The 11035-nt window shown below is 28.5% G+C and overlaps 1 long non-coding RNA gene across 1 annotated transcript; it reads left to right on the top strand.

Annotated features, from left to right (window-relative positions):
* The first annotated feature begins 4169 nt into the window (after nt 1-4169).
* LOC105852397 (uncharacterized) lies at nt 4170-5178 on the top strand. The gene is made up of 2 exons (XR_001144221.3): nt 4170-4394; nt 4854-5178. It is a non-coding gene; the product is annotated as an uncharacterized lncRNA (long non-coding RNA).
* Nucleotides 5179-11035: the final 5857 nt, after the last annotated feature.

Raw genomic sequence — 11035 nt, 5'->3', positions numbered from 1 at the left:
AATCGACTCTTGAACTCAAAATTTAATTTAAAATACCATTTTTCTTTCTTTTAAAGGATTTCCCAACGTTGTCCCTATTTTAGATAAATTTTGGTGGCGACTCAATTGAATTCGAGAAACACTCGAAATTTTAGTTCGCGACAACAACACCAACACAAGAAATCAAACAATGCTGATTTGAGACGATAAAATTATGAGAAAAAGAAATAGAAAAAAAAAAACTATTTCTAATTGAAAACCACTTATTTAGATTAATACAAGAGAAAAGAAGCAAATACATAGGTGATTCTAAAGTAAAAATATCGATTTACAAGGAAGGGGGGTTCGAATTGTAGATGCACCTTTTAAAAATTCCTGTTAAGAACTTAAGAAAATAATTCAAGATTGATCTTGGTTGTGAAAACAAAAAACGGAGAATGTTCTTGGTTAGTTAAAATCAGTAATTTAATCGAAGAGCGTTCTTGGTTAGTTAAAATCAGTAATTCAATTTATCTATTTAACTTGATAATCAATCAAAATGAAAGTAAATAGATAAGGGAAGAGATACTACACAACGATATATCCTGGTTCACCCAACCTAGGTTACGTCCAGTCCTCACAACCGTGAGATTTTCCACTAAGTGTTTAAAACAAAGAACCTTCTTCGTTTTACAGCACCTAGTTCAGATCAACCTTGATCTGCTACAAAGTTAAAACCTTTCCACCCAAAAAGGAGTTCAATCAAGTCACCTATCAACCTTGATAGAATTTCTTGCAATCTACCCAAACTATATTAAACTCTTATAGTTTGAGTTTTACAATAATGATGATATTGCTTTGTTAAAATCTGAGAAGGCTCAACACTTGTTTCAGTTCTGATTCTTTGACAGAAAAATATACGAGAATGATTCTAGGAATCAAATGGGAAAAATCAAAATTGATTCAATGTATGTGTGTGAGAGAAATTCAAGTATGATTGAAATGAGTATGAATTTTCTTAGTACTTGAAGCTCTGATTTTTCCTTGAGTTTGGCCTTCCTTTTATAGGCTTTTTAGAGCATTTAATATTGGTCAAAAGAGCTGTTGGTAGTGCTCTATCAGATTTGACCAAAATCAATATATTTGAATAAAAATATTCCAGCATTTGAACATAATTTGAACTTTGTTGACTGGGCTGGTTTCTTTGTTCTTGATCAGATTTATCTTGTGTTTAATGATCCTTGAAGATTCATATGTAATTATTGATGATACAGCTTCGATCTGGAGCCTTGAATCTGTCCAAAACAGTTTGGTGAATGATTATAAACCTCTCCAGAAGTAAGGAGATCAAAACTGAAATTCTGCAGAAACGGAGATTGATAATCAATCTGGAGACTGGTCTGGTCATTCTGGAGAAAGATGTTTGCTGCTGAAGATCAAGTGTAACAAGCTGGAGAATGTTTATCAGTATGAAGCTGATGTTGCAGTGCTGTCCAGATTGATCAGAATGTTGTCAAGAATGTTCATATTTGTCTGGTTTTGCTAATTCGTGATTTTCTCTCTTTGTGATTTGAATGCCTTCTTTGACTAGAATAGTTCCTACTTGTTCCTTGTCAAGTATTGATAACATTAGCATGAAATTTAGAGGCATAATCTTCTTTGAACTAATGAAGATTGACTGATTTTGGAGCTGTGATGATTATTTCACTGTTGTCCAGATTGATTAGAATGCTGTCAAGAATGTTCAGATCTATCTGGTCTTGCTAACTCGTGATCTTCTCTCTTTGTGATTCGAGTAGTTTCTTTGAATCTAATCATCTCAGTTTGTTCCTTGCCAAGTGATGATGATATAAATGTAAAACCAGAAGCTAAAAACTTCTTTTAACTAGTAGAGATTGATTGGTTTTAGAGCTGTGATGATCATTCTAAAACTAGAGAACATTCTCCGTTTTCCAGATTTTACTAAGAATTTTCTCCTTTCTTGTTTGTTCAAATTTTGCTTTTCATGCTGATTTATTCTTGCTTTACTTGGATCCTATCTTTGATTAAAACACTTAAACACACATGTTAAATACCAAAACACTTATGTATATTTATGTGTACAAATGCAGTTTTATGATTTCCATACAAGGAGGTTGAATAATTAATAAATACAATAATCATTGAATATAATGATTGAAAGTTGTAACACCTCACATTAATAATCTAAAATATAATTTAAAATCTTACAAATTAATATCAGTCTAATTTTGCAAGAGAAGTCATAAGGTTAACGAAGTTTCAAAATAACATTGCAACCATTTAACATAGTTTATAATACAATGCATGAATATCTTAATACTACAAAATACTAGACAACAAAATAACAAACACATCAATAGTAGTCGGCCACTCCGAGTCCAAACTCAAGCTTTGTTATTTGCTATGACACATAAAAATAGGGGTGAGATAAACATCTAAGTGGATTCCATAAAAAGGGAAGGGTAATTAGAAAATATATTTTTAAAACATCAATAGTAGAAAAGGTACAAATTTCCTTTTTAATAAAATCTATAAGATAAAGTTATATTTGAAAATCTTTCATTCTTTTTAGTCAAATTTTTTTATATGAAATAGACAGTCTATCCCAATTATCTCAACATGAGCCATAAAGATAATTGTAATTATTTTGTACGATAGATCTTGGTGATGACTGCAACAAACATTCCAGTTTCTCTTTTTCATATGTTTTGTTAATGAAATATCATTATATCTCAATGTATTACATTCAATCATTTAATTTAAAACAAATAATTGAAAAATGAAATTTTAACATAAAAAATATAGTATCATTTTCAATTAAATCAATACATATCACAACACCAAGTTTATTAATCAATAGGAGATTAACAATACAATTTGAATCAATATTAAAGAATACTATAAACTAAACATACATAAAAACTACAAGGAACATTTTCAGAATCTATCAAATTCGCTTACAGAATTTGACATTTGTTCATCGAATCCTATACAGGGACAAATTTTTCCAAAATCTTACAAATTAAGTCTGAAACAAACATGTTGGTATAGAGCTGAATTCGGTTAGCGAAATTATATTCGCTTAGCAAACTTCTGCAAATTCAAGGACTTACCCACTATTTTCACATTTTAGCACTTGAACATCCAAGTAGTGCCCAACTTATAACAAGCAAAACCTCGCACTTCATTCATTCTCATTTTCAAAATACCCATTTTGTCAAAGCACCCAAAATAAAATTTTCACAAAAGAATAAGTTGAATTCATCCCCAATAATTCTCATGCAACATTCAAAGATTGATTTTAATAGAAAAAGAAACTCATAATTCTTGTGAATATGAAAGATTCTTCCTCGGTTTGGATTTGACGATGGACTCCTCTTAACCTTTACCCTTTGCTTCTACCATCTCGTCCTCTATTTAGAGAATTTGATTTGAAGTTCTGATTGAAATGAAATGAGAAAAAGAACTCAATGAAAGGGTTAGTCACAAGAAATGGAGAGGGATGAAGTGTTTGGGGTGTATATTTATATTTTTGATAGAAAATTTCTCAATCATATCTATAAATAGCTTCGGGTATGTGTTGCTTGTTCGTTATTACTTGAAAACGAAAATGACGTCTAACTTAAACATCTATTTTTTCATTGCATTGTTTGGATCTAAGGTATACTTATCCATATTACTGAGATCAAAAACATAATAAACTATTTATTTAATTAAGCATCTAAATTGAGGATTATTTTAAAGTAACCTCTTTTCCAAAACAAATTACCGGTCTATTTATTTTTGAAAATAATATATCGATCTATCCTCTTTTTGCCTTTAACTTGACTTCACATTTTGGAATAGCGAAGAGTCGTACACGTTGATTGGTTTTTTTAAATGGGTTACAACTTATCTTTTTAAAAGAACGAAGTTGTATTGGTAATTTTTTATTTTAAAAAAATTAGTACAACTTTACTCTTTGAAAGAACAAAGTCATGAAAGACCATTTTTTTTTAATTTTAACTGTAAAAAACATAAAATTCAAATTTATTTTATAAATAATAATAAAAATTCTAAAATAATTAATAGTAATAATAATAATAATAAATCATTCAAATTACAACAAAAAAATATTAAAAAAAATAAAATTATAAAGATTGAGTAGAGTTGTCTTTAATATTCAGACAATGTTTCAAGTATAACCGATAATCAACATAATCTAAATTTTTTCGATACATTTTTTTAATATTCATTTTAGTTCTAATGCAGATAATATATAGTATTTATTAGAAAATTTCCCAGTCATCTCTATAAATAGCCTCTTGATATGTATTGCTTATTGATTGATAACTTGAAAGAGAAAATGGTTTATGCCATCAACTGCTTCTGTTTTTTCATTGCATTGCTAAGCATGGCATCCATTTTAAATCCAGGTACCACGCATTTCTTAAGGAATTTTAAAATGAAAACATAATTTTGATTTCGAGGATATGTTTTCTAAAAATGTGTTTGGCATACTTAAAAGTTTTTAAGGAAAATTAGACCGTATTTTCATAAAAAGTTATTTTCATAATTTGTAGCCTCTCATTTGGAAATGTTTTTTTTGAAAATATAGTTAAAAAAATATTTATGAGAAAATTATTTTGTTGAGAATTTAAAAATAGTATCTGTTTGAAAATATCAAATTAAGATTGTTAAGTCTCTTATTTTATTTTTCTTGAAAATTAATTTTTAGTTTTCATTAGTTTTTGCTTTTTGGATTTCTAACATTGGGATTTTATTTTATTTTCTAATGTTGAAGATTTTCTTGAAAGTTTTCTTTAATTACTTGAATAAAGAATCATTAAATCTTACTCGTGAGTAATAACGTTAGACACATATAATTCATGTAGGAGGAGTTAGTGATGCAACAACAACTAGTGATCTCTTTGAGTTTTGCACTACCAACGGGCCATGTCCAAATATTAATGACAACTGTACTGATTATTGTAAGGAAATATGGAAGCTTCCTTATGGTGGCACGTGCTTTGAAAATAAATGTTGTTGTTACACTGGATATATGCTCATATGATTTTAGTCTATAATGTTTAATTAGTGTTATATATTTTGAAAATTTGTGCACTTATATTACTTATGTGTCCAAAAATTATAGTAATTAAAAATGTAGAAAAAGTAAAAAATTAGATAATAAATAAATACATCGATTTTAGTTTTAAATATCATTTTTCAATTTCTCATTTTATTAATTCATTGTTTGTTTACAAGATTATATCATTCATTTGTTTTACATCTTAAAAAAAAGAAATTATATCTACTTTTTAAGAAGAGTTACAATATGTTTGAAAGTTGGACGAAATAATCGGACTATATTTTAAATTTAATTGTTATACTTTAACTTTTTTACTTCCTTCAATAAAATATTTATTTTTAAACAAATACTAGACTTTATAATTACATCTAAATTTCAAGTTACAATATGGTTTAGCACATAAATATTTAACTTACTATAAGAAAACATTCATTTTGTGGCCAACTTTACAAATATTTTGTGGTCGACAAAAACTCTCACAAATTACTGATCGAAAAAGCCCTCACAAAAACTAAAATTCAAATTGGTCGTTATTTGTGGCTGAAAAAACCCTCACAAAGGACTACAATTTCAGCTGGATTGTGTGGCTGCATAAGCCCTCACAAAATCACAATGTTGTCATTTTATGAGGGCTTAGACTGCTACAAAATCCAGCTGAAACTGTAGTTCTTTATGAGAACTTTTTCAGCCACAAAATCAACCATTTATGAGGGTAAAGGCATCCACAAAGGCAAGCCATTTGTGACTGCTCAGGCCGTCACAAAATTAGTGGACCGTTACACATTGTGGCTGCAAAGGCCGCCATAAATGCTCAATGGACCGTTGTCAGTTCTGGCTGCTTAGGCCGCCACAAATGTCTTCTTTTCTGACCGTAAAAGCCGCCATAAAGGCTTTAGTTACCGTTGGATTTTGTGGTTGCTTTGACGCCACAAAGGATCAAAAAATTTCTATAAATATCACTCCTCTTATCATTTTTCATTTATACCTTCTCTCTAAACTTTTTTTCTAAATTTTCTCTCCACCTTCTCTCTATAAATATTATTTCTCCAAGTTTTTTCTCTACCTTGTATCTTGAATTTTGGTAAGTTTTTATTTTATATTTTGTTTTTTAATTTTATTTTTGATTTGAAGTTATTTATTTAATGAATATTATTTAATTTTTATTTTGACAGTGGTGTTATTGTGTTTACTTCGAAAAGTTCTCAGTTGTGTGAAAGCTTCAAGTCAAACACAACTCGACATCAAGTTAATATTTAATACATTTTAAACATAGATTAGTAAAATATGTGATATTATAAATATAAGATATTTTTACATTATTTTTTAAAATATATAAAAAGCTCGTCATTCGAAATGTTAGTATACATTTGTTTTAAAAAAAATAGAAATTATGTTGTTTACATAATATATGATAAATAAAAATTTGAAACACATGGAAAACTTATTGATTTTAATATAACTATTTTTTAAAAAACATTATTAAAATTAATAATATTAATATTTGTTGTTAGTCATTAAAAAGAGTTGTAGTTGAGTTCGTACAAAAAATTTATATATTTAATAGTCTCTATTTTTGTTAAGCAATCAATATATAAAACATCGATATATATATATATATATATATATATATATATATATATATATATATATATATATATATATATATATGGATATAGACTGTAGTTGGATGTACGATAGGAATTTTTCTAGAATGAAGGGTCTTAAACAACATTTTGCTAACAAGGTTGAAGATTTTCTCAATTTTGTGAGAGTGCAGAAAATTGTCAAAGATGAAGGGGAGATGAGATGTCCATGTTGTTTATGTCGATGTAGATGGTTTAAGAGTGAAGATGAAATAAAAGTGCATTTATATAAAGATGAATTTATGTCTAACTATTGGATTTGGACTAATCATGGGGAAGAGTCTCTGATGGCGCCTAATACTAGTACACGTGTGGAGAATAACATAGGTCCTTCAAGTAGTACTAACATGTTAGGTGTAAATTATTATAACTATCAACACTTTGAGGTGATAAATGATATGATTTCGAATGATGTTGGAGTTAATTTATCATTCTATTTAAGCCATTCTATTTAATATTATATTTTCCTTTTTTTTTTCAACTATGCCACTATTACTCTCCTTCATCTTGTTTTTCCGACACTAGTATTGTTTGTTCTTTCCTTTTTCCTTTTATGTAGTTCCTATGTGGTTAAGTATTTAAAACCTTTTTAATATCACACCTATTGACCAAATTCATTTCTCTTACTACCTTATAATTATTTAAAGTTCTTTTCTAAACAAAAATTAATACAATATACATGCATTTAAAATCAATAAATAAAAACAAAAAAAAATAATAACAAACAAATTTAGTGAAATAGTAATACAATTTTACACAAAAGTCTAAATTTGATACTATCAATTTTTTTATCAATTAAATATATATTTCGAAAATGTTACTTACAATTAACATAGACATTTAAAATTATATTAGGTGGAAAATACATACATATGTAGCTTAATAAAAACCAACAAAATTTAACCATGAATTTTACTGAATTAACAAAGCCAAACTGCATTTTTTTTTATTACGCGAATGGCAAACCTTCTAACTCATCAAATTTTTCATTGGATACTTTGTTGCATGCCTTCAACGTTTAGTGACAAATCAGAATAAAGCTCTTTGAAGAAATTAATTACCTCCTTTTTTATACATCTCTTATCGATGATCACCTTTTCATTAGCAACCAATCTCCTTAATGTTTTTCTAGAAGAGGTGAAAATACCTTGTATTTTTTTCTTTTAACTTTAGGACACACTTTTAAAACCAATATATCCAATTCTGACTATAGATCATATATCTTTTCATATGTTCTATAGAACATCTTCTTATTCCACCTAAAAATGAGATTTTCCAACCTTTTCATTTTCTCATGCATAGAAACATCTTTCATGGCCAACACTCCTATGATATTAATTTCTTAAATGCTGGTTTAGTAAACCATACATCCAGTTATCTAAAAGGTCATGGTTCCCAATTCATTGTTTCAAAGTCAATAAGAAAAAGATAATGATCGGATACTGTTCTTTCCAATTCCCTAAATCTCAAGTCTTTTAAGTCAATCAAACTAAATACTACCTTTGTCCCTATACACGAAACCTTGTTTAAATCATGGAAATTAAAAAGATTGGTTGTAGAATTAAATTGATTGACAATTTGAATTATTTTACTAATTTATCCTCGATGAGGGATTATTAGTTTATGACTATTTTATAGTATTTTTTATGAATATAGAAAAAGATGTAATATAATTAGAGATAAATTAGTAAAGAAATGATTAATGCAGTTGAAAAATTGAAAGAGACCTTATAAAAAGAGACAGAAAAATTTCAATTTTTTTTTTTTATATTTAAGTACTAATTAATCAGAATTCCTTGTCGTTTTTATTCAAGGAATTCTTTCTATATGACATAAATTTCTTTCTTGAAGGGGAAACTCAATTATTTCCATCTCATTCATCCATTTTTGGAATTCTTTCATAGTGCCTTTCCTTTCCTCTAGGGTAATTATTTCATTGAAGTATCCAAAAGTAATCATTGGAAACATAGACTTGGATTTGATTTTGATCAACTTTTGCCATACTTCCCTTTGCCCTAGCCTTTCATTAATTCAATGTATAGACCAACACTACAAGAAAAATTGTTGTTATCTACGACATATTTAATTTATCTTTGCATTGTGCTCAATAAACATTAGGGTTTGCAAATAATTAAATTAATAAACATTCATTTACGCACCAAATAATCAGAAAAATAGAACAAATTAGAGAGAGCAAACGAGATAACGACAACGAACGAGTAAAATAGAGAGTGAACGAGAGTGTAATAGAGAGTGAAATAGAGAGCGAACGAACAAGAGAGAGAGAGAGAGATCAGAGCGAACGACACAACTACAGAGAGAAAAAGAGAACTTGTAAATGAGACTTTGAAGTGGCGGCAAGAGAGCTCTGATTGGCCGCCGGAGAGCTCTGACTGACAGCGGTAATATGGATTGTGCGCGAACCAAGGAAAGGGTTTTGCTAATGAGAATGAGTATTGTGAGAGAGAGTGAAGTTTGTTTTGAGTGAGAGGAAAGGGTGTTGCAATTTTCTTTTGTTGGAACTAATAAGTTCTTTCTTTTTTTAGAATAAGTTTCTTTTTTTGTGAGAATAAGTTTTTTTTTGTAAAAAAAAAATAGTTAATAAAATTTCACTTTCACTTTATCCACAGACAATTTAACAATATTTTCTTCATTTACCTACGGAGAATCGATAGTAAAAAAAAATACGAAGAAATTTTAGCGATTTAAATTGTGTTGTATTTTTTTTAACTTTACTCACGTATTTTTTTTTAATTTTACTTATAGATAAACGTAGAATCCAATCAACAAAAATTAATTTATTCAATAACAAATTTACTCACGGTTTTTCCGTAGATATTAAATAATTTATCCACGAACTTAGATTCGTGGATAATTTCCCGTAAATATACAAATCCACCACTCCTCCTTTTTAAAGCCACACTTTCTACTACAATTTGACTCCCACATGGGGAATTGGTGAATTGGTCCACCACTACCATCAACCTCTAAAGAATCATCCCACTCAATGACAACTTGTTATGCCAATTCCGAATTAAAACATGACTTGGATTAATTTATTTCCACTAAACCCAAAAGACACTACAAGAAAATTGTCATATACCTATTCTCATTTTTAGTTATCAAGAATTTAAATAAAAAAATTACATATCGGAAATTTTAAAATTGAATTTTTTGCAGAGTTATTAATTATTGAAAATTTTGAAGGCGAAACTTCTAATATACAATTTACACTATTAGAAATTTTGTGCCTTGAAGTTTCCGAAACACAAAATATAGTGCCGAAAATTTTGTAAACACAATTTCTATAGTGTTAATTTGTATATCAAATTTTTTGAAAAAAAAATTAATACAGAAAATTTTAGTGAAGGTAAGATTTTAAAACAATTTTTTACTTTTGAGTGAATAAAAATGAAAGAGATAAAATTGAATTTTTTTACTTATTAAGAATACAAGTCATATTGTGGAGTACCAAATATGAGTTATGGAGTTTTAGTTGTTTAGTTCCCATGCAATACTCTCCTGTTGGGTCATTTATTTTCCTCAATCTACTGGTGACTGATTTTGAGTATTGAAATGGGTGTGATTGGTGGAATTATTAAGGCTGAATTCATTACTCCCTCCTTGGATTATCTCATATTCTCGACTTACTAACCAAATACAAATAGATGAGACTCTTGTATATCTTGGCTTATTGCTCTGAACCCAAGTGATGGCTCAATTGATGACTCCACAAAGTGCATTATTAAAGCCACATCTTGGTCGAAGTCATAGAAGATCGACCAATCATTAAACTCATAAAAATCATTCAGATTCATTTTGTGTTTCCCAAAGCGGCAGCTGGACAACATCATCATTGTCCTTGTTTCATTTCTCAACATGCCTCGTGCTCATGCATACCATGTCCACATGTTCGCAGCCTCTCTCAAACATATTACCTTAAACAAAATGTTTTAATTTTGAACAAATAAATACAAACTAATACTAAAATTAATTGAAAAATCCGATTATTCTTTAAAATTATTATTTTACTTTTAATTTTATTTTAAAAAAAAAATAATAATAACATATTCAATATCATTATTAATAGTTGAAACATATTTTTTATAAGTAAATAATAATAAATTAATTGCAAGTCTCACATCCTTTAGTGTGGGAGAATAAGGAGAAGGCCAAGGCTATATATTGGGTTTTGGTCCTTTGTTTTCAAATGCACCTGCTTTGTAAGAGTGTGGTTGTATTGGGGTTTTTGGTGTGAGTGAGAGAAGTCTATGTGTTGTAACAATTTTCACATAGTGTTAATTCTTTGGTTGCCGGTTTAGGCAGCGGTCGTGGTTTTTTT

The sequence above is a fragment of the Cicer arietinum genome, chromosome 5, assembly GCF_000331145.2.
Source record: "Cicer arietinum cultivar CDC Frontier isolate Library 1 chromosome 5, Cicar.CDCFrontier_v2.0, whole genome shotgun sequence".
NCBI lineage: Eukaryota > Viridiplantae > Streptophyta > Magnoliopsida > Fabales > Fabaceae > Cicer > Cicer arietinum.
The sequence above is the reverse complement of the archived record's forward strand: the minus strand, read 5'-3'. Positions and strand labels throughout refer to the sequence as shown.